We start from the raw sequence: 9158 nt of genomic DNA on the forward strand, positions 1-9158 counted from the left end.
TCAGTATTCCCCAGCTTATCACCACAAACCAAGTCAAAGTCCATTCAGGTAAAGGTTATCGCCTGAAGTAAATTGTCAATTTCAGTGTCTAATAATTTCAAACCAAAACGTTATAAAAAATTGTCCAGCTTATAACAGGCTATTGAAAAATAATGTCATTTGAAATAACTAACATCTAACACTATGCCAGTGCCAAGGTAGCATTTTTGAGCCCGTTTATGGAGCATATGATATACCATTCCTTAACGAATTTATTATTACCTTCGGCATTGATGTTTCTCACCTGTCAGGTAAGATTTTTACCTTTAAAAACGCCTACAGGAAATAGTTTTTCCCACAGAAAAAACAATTTTCTCATAAGATAATTACAATCTGATAGTAAATCTCAGTTGAGAAAACCCCCTGTCTGAATAAAATTCCTGTAGGAAATACATGTCATTTTTTCCTATCGGAATAATTCCTGTTATTGTAATATGTCATGTACAACAAGGAGAGGACTCTGAGTTTCTGGAACTTGTGTCCAATCCTTTTGGCATTATTAGTCAATAAAATATGTTCAACTCAATAATTCCTGTATGATTTTCAATAGTTCTTGTAGGAAAATTTTTTCTCTAATGGGAATGATAATTTTCCTATCTGAAATTAAATTTAAAATACCTCACCTATCGCTAGGCCGTGTTTTATCATTTGATATATATGGATTTTTACAAAAATGCATCCTAAGTGAGAGCAGAAATGTCACCTTGGCCCTGTCAGACAGGTGTCATTATCCGGCACAGTGTTATACGTATATCGACAATTAAAGATTCATTCAAATGCTCAAATGAGTATCCCTGAAGTACTAGTAATACTAGGTGTGTATATACAGGATACTTAAATCTTCAACAAACTCCTACTTAAAAGTCCAAAGGGAAAATAAAAAATAGGGGCAGAGCAAACAAGGACCTCTACAAATTCAAAGGCAGTATCAGGTGCCATGGAGGAGTGAGCATCCTCTGCTGACCATTTACACCCGCCGTGTGCTTTTTGTCGTAATTGGGAAAACTAAAGAATTCGGTGATTAATATTGACCTAACAATAGTATTACAAACGTCAGTGAGCATTCGACCTAGCTGAAGATTGTATTATTTTATAAATTATCCCCTCGCGCAACTTGTTACAAAGAGGGAATGCTCAACTAAGCGGCGCCTTGTTATGTTATTAAAAGTTTAATTTGTTTGATTGGATTTTTTCTAACCTTATGATACAGTAAAACTGAACGCACCTTCTATAAACTCAATTTCCTCTCTCCCGACAAGAATCGGGACACATTAATATGGTTTAAATCGTGAATTATATTTATATCAATGCTAAAATATATTCATCAAGGAATAAAAAATCATTCTTTGACTTCAATGGGGGTATCAATTCGGTTCGGGTTTTTTTTTCCTTTTTTTAAATGAGCAAATACTTGATTATGCCTGTCTTACCAATATTTTTCTACGATAACTGTTTGGCACAAGGAGGTCACAGAAACCAGGTTAGTGAATCGTAAGCAACTTGTTTCATTGCGTGACTGCGACCATTTTGTGTTAAGGGTTATACCGTGATAATTTCTCTACTACTGCCGTGCTGAAACGTTCCTCTCTGATCGCCGTGGTGAATCTGGGAATGTTTTGTCATCTTTAAAAGTAAACTAGGTCCAAAAGTGTCATTTTACATTAGAAGTAATGATTGAGTGAAAGATAAATCGTGAACAAAGAGGTGAACATTGTAAACAGACTTGTTTTGAAAACAGTGGATGTTTTATGTTTTCTCACACAAAGTATTGCTCTTCTATTGTACATCCTTTCGATATACTAATTAACTTTTATTTAATGTAAATGTATCTACAGTTTCAACTATCTTTTCGAAACATGAATAACAATTTGTCTTTTCATGGATATTGGAAAATTGTACTTGAGAAGGAATTTGTACCTTAATTAAACGTGTGCCTCAATATATTTCAAATCAGATGACAATGTTTGATTTATTTATTATTTTTGGATCTAGTTGCCGTGATAAATCAGACGAGTCCTGCCTACAAAAGCGGAATTATATGAGAAATCCTTGTCCGGACCATATCTTCTCTCCCATTGGTCCTTGGAAACTTCACTCACAGAGTGCCTATGGTCAAAGAGTGTGCAGTGACCTTGAATAAGGTTTCTAGTTCAAGGGTCAAGGTCATTATGGATCACGCAAAATTTCTTCTTTTCAGAGCATACATATTCTTCTGAGTTCACTTAGCCCTGTTTGGCTTATACTTGAGGGTGTGCAGTGACCTTGAACTAAGTTTCAGGTCAAAAGTGAAGGTAATAGCAGAGTTATATGAAAAATCCTTGTCCGAAGCATATCTCTCTCCCTTTGGGCCAATCTGGCTTATACTTCACGTACAGTGTGCCTACGACAAAGGGTTTGCAGGACCTTGAATAATGTTTGTATGTCAAGTGTCAAGATCATATTGGATCATGCAAAATTCATACATATACTCTCCAATTGGCCCTATCTGGCTCCTACTTCACATTAACAGAGCTCTCGGGTTAATGGCGTACAGTCACTTTACAATTTGAACCTAGTCAATGTTAAGGTGATAGCAGATCTCTTTATAATCAGTTATTTCCCATTCGCTTATCTTGCTCAGTTTGAACCGTATCTATAAGTGGTAATGAGATTGAGTTAAAAGTTCTGTACCAGCTGGTAAATTTTTAAGTTATTGGTCAAGGTCAAAGCAAAGTTCTCTGAAATGTTTTTCATCCTATTGTCCATTATTTAAGCGGGGCCCTTTGAGATGGTCACCATCTCAATGTTGTCTAGTATTCGGATGCTCCTTCGCGTAAGTAAATGAGTATTGAATTTATGTAATTTCTACATTTTTCTTTGCATCATAGACTATGTCTTATAAAAGCGCTTTTGCTCGCGTATTGTCATCTTTGTTTTTATGGAGGGTGATCGTGTTCAAAAATCCAGACATGTAAACTTGTAAATCCGAATATGCAATCGTGTTGATGTGTGAGCCTGAGCATGAATATGTGTAGTTCTGATCGTGTAACCTATAAAACTCGGGCATAAGCACGTGTAAGATTTGACTCGGTTCCTTCGCATGATGCATATTTTGCAACTTTATTGTTTACATTAGTTAATTAAACCTTCAACTTTGCACACTTTCAATCCGTAGTTTCTGCATTTGTAACTTCAGGCTCGGCAATAGCACATCTGACATGATACAAATTGACAAATGTAAAGTCTACATGTTTGTCGAATTTTGACATGACCTTATATGGAAACAGTGACGTCACTGATAGAAAAAGGCTAGCAGGTAAAGGCATGCCGTAATCGCCGGAATAGGGACGGAATAAATAAATAAAAATATTAGGTAAGCCTATAATCATATTATCTCTGGATAACAACATTTCATAGAGTATTATTTTTCGGAAAATTAAATCATGAGATTGGTGTACATTTTATCAAGAGAATGTATAAAAGATGCGAGTAAAGAATTCGATCGGCTTCAGATATCCTCTTAGAACTGAAAAAAATTACACTGATTTAATGACTTTGTTTGAATACACGTGTATAAAGATATATACGCATTTTTATTCATAGGCGTCTGAACCGGGAGGGGGGGGGGGCTATGGGCGGGGGACTTAGCCCCCCCCCCCCACTTTTTTGCCAAGTTAGACCTAACCATTAGGAACATAGCAACAGGGAGGATTCAACCCCCCCCCCCCTACTTTTTCCTCGCAACAAACAAAATTGTTCCTTAAAAGACCTTAAAGAGAATGAAATATTAATAGTGATATTGAAAATTAGAGTCATAGTAGGTATACTAGCACCCCCCCCCCCCCCCACCACTACCACCACGGATTAGGAATTTCATGATTGGGGGGGGGGGGGATGGGCAGGTAAGATTGGAGTTATTGGTATACCCTCCCCAACGGATTAGAATTTTCATGATTATGGGAATTCTTGTCAATATTTTTCATGATTAGTTTAGCCCCCCCCCCCCCCCAACCCTTCAATTTGCTTCCGGCGCCACTATTATTAGGATACATGCAACAAATTGTTAAAGTATAGACCTCGGCTGAATTAAGAAAATATCTCCAAATGCATCCTTATCGCTACCACAAAGTTGTGACAAGACCCCCCCGAAAAATTTGCATACTTCTGATATATATGTATAAATGATCTGCAAAAGAACAACTTCCTATCTTGAAAACTGTTCGAGGAGTTATCGGTACAATAAGGGTACCTTTTTGACAGCCACTCGCCCGTCTGCAATTTTTACTATTTCAATAATCGGAAACCCGGTTAAAAATTCACTCTCAAAATTCTTAGAATTCAGAAGCAATGGAGTTACATGGGACCTCACGGCGGTCTTCGAACCCCATGCCGCTCAAAATATATTTACCCCCTTAGGAAATTTCTTGATCCGTCTCATTTCTAGAAAAGAGTACGCATTTACTTATATTCCAGTTTAAATTACATGTCAATTTTTTTTTTAGAGATATAAGATATTAGGCATTTCCTTTTACAATACCATGAGAATTATATTACGGAAATTAGCGCATTCGTCACATCGGCAACGATTTTTTTTATACAAGAACCTCTTTCTGTTTGGTCCAGTTTCAATCATACCTCAATTTTTTTCTTTTAAAAATTATAACGGTGTTTTCGATAGAAAAGATGTCGTTCATTAAAAGCTTGTTCATTATTGCAACAGTTTAGCTGAATATTATGTTTATTTTTCGTTCATTCCGGTCCGGCGGTTACGGCATGCCTTTTCCCGCAGCAAGGCAGTTGCCATATAAGGTCATGTCAAAATTCGACAAACTTGTAGACTTTACATTTACGTCAGATGTGCTATTGCCGAGCCTGAAGTTACAAACGCAGAAACTACGGATTGAAAGTGTGCAAAGTTGAAGGTTTAATTAACTAATGTAAACAATAAAATTGCAAAATGTGCATCATGCGAAGGAACTGAGTAAACGCGTGTTTATGCCCGAGTTTTATAGGTTACACGATCAGAACTACACATATTCATGCTCAGGCTCACACATCAACACGATTGCATATTCGGATTTACAAGTTTACATGTCTGGATTTTTGAACACGATTACCCTCCATATGTTTTAATATGCCTTGTACGTGTAACAAATTTTGATTATGCGTTGAACGCTTTTCTTTTTTGTTTTACGTCTTTTAATTTATTTTATTTTTAGAACATAGATGCTACTCATAGACTTAAGTATTTGTACAAATACGTTGCAAATTAAAATCATTATTGTCATTAAGAACCCTACATAGAAGAAATATAATTTTCCATATCCGTATAGAAAATTTACTTCAGCCTGATGCAGTGAAAAAGTACAACCAATAAAGAATTGATTTCTGTTACAGAAATATGTAAGCCACAATTGATTTCAGAAAAAAAAACAGTGCACAATTTTGTCAAACTTAAATTCAGTGAAACATTCATCTGGCCATTCGTGTTTAAAAATCTGCTGATTCGTGTTTTAAAACATTTTCTAAATTTCACACTAAAGGATCTCTTATATTGACAATTTCTTGTAAATAGCGAACTTCGGTGGATACACATACTGAAGACACTGATTTCTTTCACATTTCATAATTTTAACACTTAGATAAAATAAAGTAGCAATACATCATTAAATTGTTGCGGTGAGAACCCATTGCTATGTTAACAATCCCTAAAGGTGGAACAATAACCATTTAAAGCTGATATAAAAGAAAACATTAGAACAAGTTCTCAGCTAAAAAAAAATCCATAAACAATAAAGATTTTTATGCAAAAGCGTTTATAGCCAAATATAAAATAAAAAAGTTGTGAGTAAATGAATATTTTATGACGTTTACCATGGTAACTTCAAAGTATTCCCAAAAGTGGACTTTTTTTTTCAGTCTTCCTTACATTGATGGTATGTCATGAGAAACTTGTCGTATCTGTGCAACAAAGAAATGAAATATAAAAAAATGATCGCTGTTGGTGTGGTTACATTGTAGAAAAAAAGAAAATATGGACATTTTAACACACTTGGGAATAAATATCATACAGAGAACATAATGCATTAATTTTTATATTACGATTCACTATTTCAATTAAACATTTTTACTCTTTGATGTTGAAAAATAAATAAAATATATCTCAATTGCACAAGTAGTTAAACACAACCTCATATAGATTAGATTATAAAGTTTTAAATATTGGTAACAGTTATAACAATCTATTATTATAATTTTGATTTTAGCGAATATTTAATAAAGAAACTTCTAGAAGTAAAAATTAACTCACTCTTGGTTGACGTTGTGTTCAAGCGTACTATGCTTCTCACTTCAAGTCAACATTGTTTACAGAATTTGTATTTTTTTAAGTGCAGTCTGATAAATTCGTTTTTTGATGGCGAATCGTCATGCGCTTTGAATGATAGGCATTGATGCACAGTGAATTTAGTACATTGTACACAAGTTGTTTCGCGGTTTCATTTAATTAAGTTCAAATAGAGTTACGAATCGGTAAACCAACACCACGTCAATAATCATACAGAATCTTTAAAGTGTATCTGACAACCGTTTGATCGCGTCTTTTCAAACATTTGTATAATTAAACCTTGCTGTTATCATCTCTAACATGCAACATTAATTACAAACGGTCACGAAAAGCCAGGATAAAATTCATTGATATTTCCATTCATTAAAAAACATGAAACGGCTGTGCGTTTAGATCTTTATTTCTGTAATATCTAGTGCCACACCCTGACACAGAGTCTAAGAGATTTGGTTTGGGTATGTAAACAGAAGCGAGATGATAGGTGCATGATGAATAAATAGCTACCTTATGGTTGGTCACGCATAATTGTATCACTTGTTGGGACCTCGCTCGGCAGGAGGCCTGTGGTGATCAGTCTGTCTGTCCGTCCATTTGCCCGACATCCATTGTTCGGAGCATATTTTCTCTCTCCTTGTCACAATCTGGCTCATTATTCACCCACAGAGTGCCTTTGGGTAAAGGGTGTGCAGTGATCTTGAAACAAGTTGTTAGGTCTAATATGCGTATGTATTAATACCGGGCTGAAGCTAGCAGCCACTAACAGCAGGCTAGCCACTAAGCCCGTAGAAGCTAGCAGCCAATAAGGATTTTCATCAAAGTACTGAGAGTACTCGAACAGAAAATTTTATTTTACTTTATTATCGGCATATTTTAATTAATATCAAAAAGATTTATGCATGAATAATTTCTCTGAGCATGGACAACTTCAGATGCAGTAAAGCTCGCCTGGATAAAATTATCAATGCCTTTTTATCTAATGAATTAAATTGAAAATTGGTATTTGTCTATTCGTATGCTTTAAAATTGATCCCAAAGTCTGTTTACTTTTCTCCAAAAATAACATGCATCAAAAATACAAAAAATCGTAAAATGAAATGCTAAAATATGACAAAGTTCGGGTGAGCTAACTGGACCCTTGTAGGGGTCATAGGTGCCCTCTGACGCTTATTATGAATACCTCTTGAGGTTCTCTACCTAATCCTACTGTTTCCAAGTTCTTGTGATCATTTTCAAGCGAGATATAAACCCCTGAAATGAGCCCGAACCCCTGGGAGCCACTTGGTGGTACCCCTACAGCCCAAATTTGAGACTGGGAAATAATAGCCCCATAGCTCCCCTACACTGCCCTGGTATCCGTGTAATGCACACTTCAAAGATAAAAGAGATAATGACCCGCCTTTAACCCCTATATCATTGTGAAATGCTAAAATATGACAAAGTTCGGGTGAGCTAAACCGACCCTTTTCATGGTCATTGTTGTATTCTTCGAAGGTTCACTTCAAAACATGGCTGAGACAAAATAATCCCAATTTCACCTGATGATTTTCGCTGTTTTTGACTGCGACATATGATAATTTTTTTATGAGAATAAAATCACAATGTTGGGTGTTCTGTTGCCTCATTCGTAATAATACAATGTCTTGTTAATTTTCGATTGATGTTGTTTCCGGGGGAGTGAAAAGGCCCGAGGATAAATTTGTAAACACGCACATGTAAACAAAATATCTTGCCACACTGGATTGGCTTGGGGTTTTTATTGTATTTGTATCGTTTTATGCCTTTTAATTTATTTATCATGTCTTTTATATCATAATATGTTTGTATATCACTTTATACGATGCATATAGTTTTTTCTATTTGTATCAATAAGACTACACTTAAGATAATATCATTTTCATAACTTATGACCCGTATAGATGTATTTCATTTCTATCCAACAAAGACGCATTTATAACTCTTATCCAGGCGAGCTTTACTGCTTCGGAAGTAGTCAATGCTCATACAAAGTATTGAGCATTAATCATTTGGATATTGATTAAAATATGTCGATAATTAAGTAAAATAGAATTTTCTGTTCGAGTACTCTCAGTACTTTGATGAATTTCCCTCTACGGGCTTAGTGGCTGCTGTTAGTGGATGCTAGCTTCAGCTTGATTGTATTAATCACAACAAAATTTTATAGGGAAAATTCTTGTCCGGATCACACATTCTCTCCTCTTGTTCCAATCTGGTTCATACTGAATAAAGTGTGCCTTTGGTTAAACCCTTTAAGGTGTGTAATGACCTTGAACAAGTTTGTAGGTTAAGGGTCAAGGTCATTAAGACTACTTTAAAAATCTTCCAGATCGTATAAATCTTTTTCTCTGGCGTATACTTCACGTACACAGAGCTACTATGAAAAGAGTTTGCAGTGACCTTAAACCGAACTTCAAATGTAAAGATCAAAGCTGATATTTATCAACTCCAGTTTTTGACCCTAAATTCTTTCCCATCGGCTTAATCTTGCTCAGATTGAACCAAACAAATGCCTAACCAGTTATCAATAAGTTTGAATGAAAGTTTTATGCCAACTGGATTTTTTTAAGTCATAGGTTAATAAGGTCAGATCAAGTGTTCTGAAATGATTTTGATTTTAATTTTCATTATTTAAGGGGGGTTATTAGAGATGGTGGTCACTATTTCAATGATGTCCCGTATTTGATGAACCTATAAAGTATCTCTTTTGAAATAAGATTTCTTTCGAAGGCTAGAATCAATGAATTATTCTTATTACACATTTTTTTCTGTTAAAAAT

This window comes from Magallana gigas, chromosome 3 (assembly GCF_963853765.1).
Source record: "Magallana gigas chromosome 3, xbMagGiga1.1, whole genome shotgun sequence".
NCBI classification, from domain to species: Eukaryota; Metazoa; Mollusca; class Bivalvia; order Ostreida; family Ostreidae; genus Magallana; species Magallana gigas.